The following is a 10,656-nucleotide window of genomic DNA, read 5'->3' on the forward strand; positions in this document are numbered from 1 at the left end:
GTCTCTTCCAAGCCCATCCCCTTAAACAAACACCATCCTGGAAAGGCATCTGCGGGAGGGAAAGCCTGTGGCCTCGCTATCACAGGGCAGTGTCCCCAAGGAGGGAGGGGGCCGGATGGGGGGCTGTGGAGGGGAGGTGTGGTGCCCTGGAGGGGAGATGGGGGGCCCTAGAGGGGAGGTGGGGAGCCCTGGAGAGCATGGACTGGGTCCCTGGCCCGAGGCCCGACTATAAAGGCCCAGGAATGCTCTGGGACCTCAGTTTCCAACCCTGTGAGCTGCAGATGACCGCCTTCCAGCGTTTCTGGGGGAAATAAGCAAGGAATGTGTGAAAAGTGCTGTGTAGCCGACATGCCGCTACTTTTGAATGTCAGAGTGTAGAAGAGGAGGCAGAGGAGAGCTGGGCAAAGAATTACAATAATTTCCACCTGCCAGGTGGCTTTTTCTGCAAGCTGATCTGGTTGCTGCGAGAACCTTTCCACGTAAGCCTTCGGCCCTAACGCCAGCGGCACCGGAACCCCCGCGGCGCAGGCCCGGCGTGGGAGAGTGAACCACGCAGCCGCGTCCCGCTGGCGTCCCCGGGCCCAGCCGCGCGTCCCTCCCGCGGCCCCGCCGCCTGCCCAGCCCGCATTTCCCTGGAGGGTGGGGCCTCACTGAAGCCTTTTATTTGCTTGGGTTCCTGAGGAAATAGGAAGCTCCCCGAGTTCCTGGGCGTGAAGCAGCTTCTCCAGGGTCCTGGGGGCGGAGGCTGTGAATCCCGCCCGCCGGGGCGGCCCGAGCCCTCCTGAGTCTGGACCTAAGCGCCTCCCCTCCTGGCCCACCCGCCCCGCCCCGCCGACCCCCGCCCCGTCTTTCCTCCGGACCTTAAAAATCTCAGGTCAGGCTTTAAGACACTTCCCGACTTCCCTTTCCCCAGCACGGGCAATCCCCTGCCGCCCACCGTTCCCCAGGACAGGTCCCGTCCTGCCCACGCACGGGTGCGGCTGTGCACGTGCCGCCCGGGCCCAACCCGGCCCCAGGCAGGGCCATTCCAGGGTGGTGATGACGGAGACGCCGGCCCCGGAGGGTAAGGGGTTGGGTCCTGTGCAGCCCCCCGTGGGGATGGGAAATAAGGAAAATGAAGCTGTTTTCTGAAGCTGTTTTGCAGATGGGGGGTGCTCCCTGGTCAGGGCCCTTCGGGACAGGGGGAGGGGCGGTCCCAGGACGGGGCCTCTCCTGATGGGGGTTAAGTTCCGGGGTCAAGGGCCCATCCCTGGGTGACGTTCTGGGGGCACAGGGACCGTGGGTCCTGGCACCCGACAACCCCGACCTGCCCTCCTCCCTGCAGCAAGCCCTGGGGCCCTGGCAGATCAACTACCCCCACCCCCAGCCCCACCCCAAGTCTCACACAGACGCGGCAGGGTCGGGATTCGACCCCCCGGAGCTGCCCCCAAACCACAAGGCAGTGCGTAAGGGACTCAGCCAGGCGCAGGGGCGCGGGAGGCTGACCCCCGCAGTGCCGGGCCGGGGCGACCCCGCAGTCCACGCCCACCACGCCGCGGGGCCCGGGCCTGCGCTGCTGGGGTTCCGGATGCGGGTGCAGTCCACGCAGCACTCCGCGCCCACCACGCGCAGGAGCCACCCAGGGTCCCCTGGCCGCCGCCCGCTGCTCCGACTCCAGGCCGCACAGAAGCCGCCACCTGAGGCCCTAGGCTGCGGGCTCTGTGCAGGTGAGGGCCTCGGGCCAGGTGAGGGGCTCGGGCCAGGTGAGGGGCTCGGGCCAGGTGAGGGCGCCGCCCGGACCCCTTCCCGACCAGCCTCGCGGAACGGTGCTGCCGGTCCCGCGGACCACACTTAGAGCAGGGGGGCTGCCGGGCCTGGAGAGAGCCTGGTTCGAGACTGGCCTCATACTAAATCCATGACTATCATGCAGCTTCTGTTTCTCAGACACAAATAATGGCAGTTAATTTATGGCATCCCTCCTGGGCTTCTCAGAAACGTGGGAGCTATCCCAGGATTGGTGCTGAGATGGTTCCCCCCACCCCACCCCCATATTCAAGTAAGGCTATGGATAAAGTACCATTTGAAATAATACTCTTTCGTAAACCCACTGAGCGAGGCCGGCAAATGGCAGGTGTTGAAGAGGGCGGATCTCTCTGCACCCACAGCAGGGCTGGGGTGGGAAGGAAGTCTCACCCTGGTCTGCCGTGTCTGTCTTGGGGGAAAGGGTTCGCTGTCAGCTGCCCCACTAGAGTCTAGTGATCACTAAAGACAGCCCCTAATGTCTATTAATGAAGGGTCTTGGGTCAGCCCAGAACGAACTCACCCCAAGTCCAAAGCTATCTTGATAACAGAGACCAGATCTAACCAAAATGGGCCCGCCTGACATGCACAGTAGCTTAGACTTTAACCTACCAGTCACCTATACCTCATTCTAATACTAAAAATCACACCCTTTATCATATTAAGGCTATTTTCTTGCGTGCATTCTGTAACTAAGCATGCAATCATTCTGTACATGCTCAATAATTAGATCACCTCTAATTACATAATCTAGAACCATATGCTCATTGCCCTAAAGCCTACCCTTCTCCTGATACTATAAAACTATCAGAATTAGTGCAGTTCAGGGAGACAGATTTTGGGGGCTGATAGACTATCTGATCTCCTGCTTTGCTCTCAGCAATAAACTTTTTCTCTCTTTGAAACCCGGGTGTCTCAGGGAATTGGTCATTTGAGCACATCAGGCAAAAGAATCCACTGCCTTTGGGCATAACGGAATGACCCTTTCTTGACCTTTGAGTCCCAAATCTTGGGCTCCTTCTTTTACTTTGGAGACTGGTCTCTCCCCCTTGTCCTTTGATGACACTGTTTATTCCCAAGAAAGGAAAAGCAGGTTTTTATTTATGGGCCAGATGATGTAACATATAGAGTTCCAGAGAATTCCCTGCTGGAAATCTCAGCAGCAGGGGCCAAGTGCGTTAGTCAAAGACACCACTGATGTGAAGGCGAAGATTCAGATGTCCTCGGCTGCCCTTGGGATGTCTTTCCTGAGATATTTGTTTGAAAGTAGGCCTGACATTTCTGACACTTGCAGAACAGCTGGTGGGACTGCTGTCTTAAGGGAGGAACCATCTGGGAGCCACTCCTAAAGTCAGCTCTGAAGTGTTATGAAGTTCTCTCATTCCCCACAGCCCAGGAAGGGGCCCAAGAGGCGGGTGCTGAGAATGCACCTTAATTAAACCTAGTCCTGGCCACCCGAGTTGGCCAAGTGGATTCTTTTTTGACCTTCTGCTTGGCTTTTCATCCTTCTCTTTGCTGTCTCTCTCCCTTTTACTTGTATGTGAGTGTTGCACCTGCACAGAATGCTCTAATAGAACCTATATTGAAGGTTAAATATATTAAGGATAAAATGTACTTTCACTGTAACTCCTTTTAAAATTAAACTGAAATCCTGAAAGGTCAAGGAATGTTTCGTCAGCCTATCAGGAAAGAGCAAATCTCATCACCTCTTGGTTGAGTAAAGAAATTTCAAATATGAGTCTGGGGTTGTTGTCTTCATAGAGCCAAGTTTTGAAACAACCTCGCGTTCTGCTGGTTGCTGCTGTGTCAAACTGATGGCTCATCCTAGGTAAGCAAATTCAGGGTGGGTTCCTTTCGGGGTCATGTTTACTCCACCTTGTATGCGCCCTGTTGTCCAGTTCTCCTCATGTTGGATGCAGAGGCTGCTCTCCTGGGTAATGCGATTGGGTGGTTTTATACACTGACCTGGATTATCCCCACAGCCTTAAAACTGCCAGCGATGAAACTTCCAAGATATAAAGCAGATCCATCCCTCAAGAATACCATACTGGAAGGAAGGCTTGGCTTTCTGGCTTCCTTTACCTTTTTTTTTTTTTCTCCCTAACTCCTGACCTAGTTTCCTTAAGTTGCTGATGCTAATTAGTTCACTGAAATCAGATAGTTGAGGAGGTTTATTAACCCTTTCAAGCCCAGAGAAATGCAGAGTGTGTGTGCCTACTGACTGGGGCCCAGGGGAAGAACTTTCCAGTACCCTGTTCTAACAATCCCTCAACTACCCTAACCCTAGGATCAATACCTGGCTTGCAGGTACCTGCAGCTTCTCCCTGTCTTGATATTGCTTCCCTTTTCTGTTCCCAACCTCCTATTCCTCTACCTTAACCCTCTTTTTTAACCCCCATAGAATTCCCTTCACCAACCCATTCTTCCCCCTTGTAAGTTTTGCTTGCTCATTTCAAAGTTAGCCACTCCACTTCTCTTCTGGACAGGCTCTCTTTCAGCTCTCCTCTAAAACAGTGCTGCTCAGACTTTCCTGTATGTATCAGTCACCAGGGGATCTTGCTAAAATGCAGTAGTTCTAAGGGGGGGCTCAGTTCTGCATTTTTAACCTGCTCCCATTGCTGACTAATCTGATTTGACCTCATGCCAGTATTTCTGGTCTGAAGACCCACACTTTGAGTTGCAAAATGTAGGACTTTGCCAGTCAATTATCCCCACTCTTTGTAATTTTTTTAAATTGTGAAAGCAATCCGTGCTTGTTGTACAAAAGAAATTCCATCAACCAAATTGAAGAAGGGCGTGAAAGAGATACCATGGTTGAGCTTTGAAATTGCTACAACACACTCGCTCCTCTTTTTCTTTAATGTCTCTGCATTGTTGGTTACCAGTGACCTCCCCCTTCTGCCAGGAGCACTCCTTTTCTCTGGCTTCCTTGACCCTGTTATCTCCATTCTCACAGTGCCCACATCCCCTGAGTTCTGTCTTCAGCCCTCTTATTCTGTCTCCATCATCTCACCAACATTGAGATTGGTGACTCAAGGCAGATATTTCCACTTCTACTTCTTCAGAGCTCCAGCACTAATTGTCTGCAGGTTCTCTCCTCCAAGCCTCGGAGATCCCAACCGGGCTCCACCTGCTTCACCTTCAGATCTCTGCCATCTATATTTTCTGTTTCTATTGAAGGGACCCACATTCTACCAGTCACTAAGGCTACAAATACCATAGATGTTTGTGGTTCTTCTGTACTATCCATCCCATAAATCCTATATTGAATCTCCCAGTTTCATTTTATCCCATTTTCTCTACCACAATTTATTACTATCATAACCTGTTGTCCTACCTGCTGCCCTCTAGTCTCATCCTTCCCACTTGATCAGATACCCAGCTATAAGATTTATATTTATTAGGCATGGTTCTGATCAATCTCGCCTTCCTTTTCATACACCTGTGATTATACCTTGGTGTCACCCTTTGCCTTTCATAAGAGCCTTCAGTGGTGTGACCCCATATAGTCTCCCAACATTATCTATTACTTCTCACCATTCAGCTGCCCCAGACTTCATGAATGCTGTTTTCAGCCCAGAAGTCCTCCCCTCTTGTTTCTGCATGTCCAGACTTGCCCATCTTTCAAAGCCAAGTTCAAGTGCCACCTCTGCCATGGACTCTTTTCTGACCTGCCTCTCCACCTCAGCCATAAATCATTGCGTTTCCATCCTCTGAACTCTCAGAACACTTTATCTCTTGTGACACATCACTTTCACCATAAGGCATTGCATTACAGTAACTTATGGGAAGGTGGGAAACCAACATTTATTCAGGCCAGCTGTTGCATCAGGAGTTTTTCTTATCTTCTCCAGCATTTTCACAACCCTGGGAGGTGGCTGTTATTGCCCCTTGTTAGAGGAAAAACCATGAGTGGCACCGTGAGACTGACTTCTCAGGGAGGCCTGTCTGACTCCAGTCCGTGCTCTTGCCACTCCGTCATGGCTCATGCCTCCCCTGCCCTCCAGATGCTTACCTCGGTGAGAGGAAGGACCATCCCTTTTCCTCTTTATATAACCCAGAGCTCCCAGCACAGCCAAGGTGCCCGGCCAGCACCCAGTAAGTGCTGCACAGCTGATGATGACGGATGGACCAAGCGGCCTGACCACTGAGTGTCCGGGCTGTGCTGCCCACAGCAGCTGTGCATTTCACGGTCACAAATGCTGTGACTATCTCACTGCCCATTTGTGTTTGGGGTGACTTTTTCTGCTCTCTGTGTCTTACTTATGTGCCTCTCAGTTTGCAGGCTTTTGGAAGAGGCAGAGATTGAATCTGTGGTACTCTTTTGTCCAGATCCTGAGTCTAACAATTGAAGATGATTTTTGGTGATGAAAATGAGTCGTTTTACAATATGTGCTGCTTTTTAGACCAATTCTACTTGCATTTCCTCTGCCCCATCTTCATGGATAGAAACCCCGTGTAGAATCTGCCGTGATGTTACCTCTGTTTATTTATTCTCAAACCTGAGCCCCAACCTAATTTTGGATGATTTATTCTCTTTTCCTTCTGTGTCCAGCTCAGCTAGATGCCAGTTGCCCTCCTTCTCCATGGGTCTGTGCAGGGTGCCCCCAGCAGGGCTTCCCCATGAGACCACACCTGCAGGCCAACTCTCCCACCTAACTGGCCTGTCCTTGGTTCTTCTGCCAGATATACTTAATTAATCTTGCCAACTAATTGGGACTACACAGCTGTTTGTGGAGTTTACGAGTTAATTCATTCCCCCTTCCAATATAGCAGTAGCTTTCTGGTATTGTGGTGAGGATGTAGAAAAAGTGGAACCCTGGTGCATTCCTGGGAATGTAGATAGTGCAGCCACCATGGGAAAGTCTGGTGGTTCCTCAAAAAGTTGAATATAGAACTACCATATGACCCAGCAGTTCCGCTCCGAGGTATATATCCAAAAGAACTGAAAGCAGGTACTCAAACATTTTTGTACACCAGTGTTCAAAGGTGGAAACAACCCAGATGTCCTTCAGCAGATGAGTGGATAAACCAAATGTGGTCTGTCCACACAATGAAATATTATTGAGCCGGAAAAAGGAATGAAATTCTGATACATGTAACAGCATGGGTGAAACTCGACTATATCCTGTTGATTGGAATAAGCCAGACACAAAAGGACAGATACTGTATGATTCCTTCCTTATGCAAAGTACTTAGAATACGCAAATTAACAGACGAAGAAAGTCAGTTACAGGTTTAGCAGGGGCGAGGGGGAGGGAGGAATGGAGAGTTACCTCTCAGTGGGTATGGAGTTGGGGGGCGGTGAAAAAGTGATGGTGATGATGGTAGCACAACATTGCAATGTAATTCACGCCACTGTGTTGTGCTCTTAAAAATGGTTAAAATGGGAAATTGTATGTTAGATATTGTTGCCACAATAATGTGAAAAACTGACTTTGATGCCACATGTCCAGCACTATGGTCCACGTTGAGAGAGAGACTCTTTTCTGAAGACCCTCCTGTTGCACGGTGGTGACCCAGGACAGCCACTGGCCTCGCCCTCCTATCTTCTCTCCCCCTCCAGCTCCCACGCGCCACACCTTGACTTGCAGCCAGGACTTGGGCACGTGCCAGTCTCTCATTGCAGCCCCGTTAGCCGTTTGCTGTGCGGCATGATCCACGGGCAGAGCTGATGGAGCTGGTGACCAAGAGGAAGGCAGTTCCCTCTGAAGAGTGAGGTTGCCACCCCGTGGGGTTGCGCGTGCCCACCTCAGGCAGTGGTTGCCACAGGCAGCCAGGCAGCTCAGGGATAGGCTGGACAGCGTTTCCACTCTTCTGACTCTTTCCCTATCAGCAGAGCCTTTGATAAAACGCAGTCCTGAGCAGGACAGTTCCCTGGCACTGCCACACCCTTGCAAGCAGGGGAGGAGCCCCATTCTCTCACTGTCCTGCAGGTGGTGGGACTTGCTTTTCCAAGAGCACCGTAGTGTTTCTGCCTCCCCTGCTGTGCACTTTGATATCAGACAGTCCTTATTTTGCCTCCAAATTCATGCATGAATCCCACCAAAGCCGCAGATTTATGGTGGATGGGATTTCATGGGCATCAGTGGTTCTGAGCAGCTGTTGTGGGATTTTTGACTTTTATATGACCGTTCATTCTCACAGAGTGCTCCAGGGACATCTAATCTCTTGGATGCCTCTTCCTCTGCCTGTTCTCTTTCAGTCCCCAGCGTATGGGTTGTTACAGCTATTTCTGTAATGTTCTAGGCTTATGGAAAAGGTTGTCCCTTGGAATCCAGTTTCATGAAATGTATTCTAGTCTATTTGCATAGCTTTATTTGTATCCTGTCAGTGTATCTGGAGGTGAAGTGCAACACTGAGAAATAAAATTGCTTTACCATGCCTATAGATAATGCTGATTATTAGTGGCCTCTTTTGGATATGGGAAACATTTCATTTGTATCAAGGTAATATATTTAAAAAGAGAGAGAGTGTGGCCCAGTTAGAGGGGCTCGGAATGGGTCAGGTAAATGTCAGGTATAATTATAGATTGTTGCGAGAGAAAGAAGAGGTGGGGAGGGAGATATGCTAGTCTCAAGCACTAAATGATGGGAGTTCAAAACTCCTTTTTCTTTGGGAAGAAGGGAAATTGAGGCCAGGCGGTGAGATAGAGAAGAGGGCTGGATCGCTCAGCCGAGGTGAGGTCTGTTCTCACGCACCGTGTCCCAGAGCAGTCATTGGTCCTGTGCTGGCTCTTGGCTCTCACGCCGTGGATTCATCTCCAGGAATTGCCAGTTGCAAGAGAGAAGCAGCTGTTGAGAGCTGTTCCCGGGCATCCGCACGGCTCAGCACTGCCAGAGGTAAGGCAGCGCCAGTGCCCCAGAGACCCACCCTGGCACCTTGCAGGGGCGCAGAGGGCGAAGGGCTGTCGAGCGTACCCGGGCCTTTTCAGCCGCGGCAGGAGCAGGAAGCGCTTGCCGGCAGCCATGGCCGTCTCGAGTGTGATGAGCTGTGCCTTCCCAACTTAGCCAGCTGTGTTGAGGCATGAGGAGCTCTGAAGCATAACTTTTCAACTTTTAACATTTTGAACACTTCTGTGATCTCTCAGAATCATCATAGGGAAAAAGAATAAATGTGCTCTTCACTTTAGAGGCAAGACCATCTCATCGGTAGCTCTCAAATGCTAGTTTCAGAACCAGCTGCATCAAATAATCTGGTAAACCTGCTGAGAATACAGATTCCTACTTCCCCCTCTGAAGCCTAATGTAGTAGGTCTGCAGTGGACCCTGGAATCTGCATTTAAATAAGCCAGTGGCCAGCCAGTGTTGTGGACGCTGACCTGGTCTGTGTCCCCACAAGCATGGAATCTTTTCCATGGTATTCCTGAGCCAAGGGGTCTCAGCAGCACTGTCTCACCAAGCTAAAATCTGCCAAAGAGAAATGTTTACCCTTCTGCCCTGATTTGCCCCTTGACAGAAGAGATCAAAGCCCTGTGGATTTGCAGGGCTGGAGAACAGCCTAGGGCAGGGGAGTTGGCAGGATTTGTGTATGTATGTGTGTGTGCATGTGTGTGTATATGAGTGCATGTGTGTCAATGGGGGGTTGGCACATCCATGTCTAGTAGACAAAAAACAGCCAAGGGAAGCAGAGATTGGGTCAAGAAGGAAAGGACAGGTGTGCAAGGAGAGAGCAGTGCCAGTGCGAGACTTGACTACCCAAGAGATTCCACCAGCTATGAGGAACAGAGCTTCCTCTTCAGAAATGGACTGGAAGTGAGCCGTCAGGAAGCCGCCATCAGGCACCAGCTGAAGTTATGGAAATTGGTGCAGGGAAACCTGAAGATACCCAAGAGACTTGGGCAAAAGGAAGCCAGCAAGTCTTCCTTATTGGTGGCAGAAAGGAGCTGCTGGCCCACAGTGTCAGGGAAGAGCCTGTAACCCTAGGAAAAGAGCTAGAAAAGTCATTTCTAGATCCCACTGGTTCAGGAGTCCACAGCGGTCATCAGTATGGTCATCAGCTCTGAGGAAGAGCAGGAGACTGTGTAGATGGACGGATCTTACTTGCAGCTTCTACAGTGGAGCCAGAATGGAGCAGGGTCACAATCCTTCCGTCTCCAGCTACTCAGTTGTCATGGTCTCTGGACTCTTCTCCACTGGGTGAGTGCCTTCAGTTCATTCCAGAAGCAGTCTAATCAGTATAGTCTAAAGTAGATCTGCTCTCTTCTGAGCATCCTACTGCTACTATGGAAGCCCCAAAGTTACTCATTAGACCTTTAGTGGTCCTGTAACGAGGCCTCTAAACCCTCTGGAACTGTTTCACAAAACGTCTCTTAAAATCAGATCTGGATACAAGTGGAGACTTTCCATTTTTCCTTATTATTTTATTTCTTTTTTTACTTTGCCATGCCTTTTCCAGATTTTGGAGATTTGTTTTGAATCCTGACCCATGGCCAATGTATTAGCTATGCCCACAGGTTTCTGGCATTGGCAAATTGAATGGACATGACTGTATGTCTTCATCTAAAGTTCTGCAGAGTTTGGACAACATAGAATTGACACACATCTTTGTGGTGTAGCAGTAAAAATCTCTTTCCACATTGGTGTTGAATAATAAATGTTCATCAGCCAGCTACAAAGTCACCTACTTGTACTGTCATACATAACCCTTTGTAAATGACTCAATTACAGCATTTATCAGCGGGTATCATAATTACTTCTTTTCATGTTTCCTTCACCAGGTTGAGTTTCTCTAAGGCAAGGGCATGTTTATTCATTTTTGTAATTTCTGTGTTTAGTACCAGTGCCCAGCCCAGTAGTTGTACAAAGTACCTGGTATGGCTGACTCATCTGGTGAATGTTTCTGCAACTTATCTACAGATGAGTATCAAGAAGACTC

At 50.2% G+C, this 10,656-nt stretch overlaps 1 long non-coding RNA gene across 1 annotated transcript; it reads left to right on the top strand.

The window, feature by feature from the left end:
• The first annotated feature begins 1,600 nt into the window (after nt 1-1,600).
• On the top strand, nt 1,601-8,607 carry LOC143681665 (uncharacterized). The gene is made up of 3 exons (XR_013174767.1): nt 1,601-1,706; nt 3,541-3,607; nt 5,634-8,607. It is a non-coding gene; the product is annotated as an uncharacterized LOC143681665 (long non-coding RNA).
• The last annotated feature ends 2,049 nt before the right edge of the window (nt 8,608-10,656 follow it).

The sequence above is a fragment of the Tamandua tetradactyla genome, chromosome 4 (assembly GCF_023851605.1).
Source record: "Tamandua tetradactyla isolate mTamTet1 chromosome 4, mTamTet1.pri, whole genome shotgun sequence".
In the NCBI taxonomy this organism is placed as follows: Eukaryota; Metazoa; Chordata; class Mammalia; order Pilosa; family Myrmecophagidae; genus Tamandua; species Tamandua tetradactyla.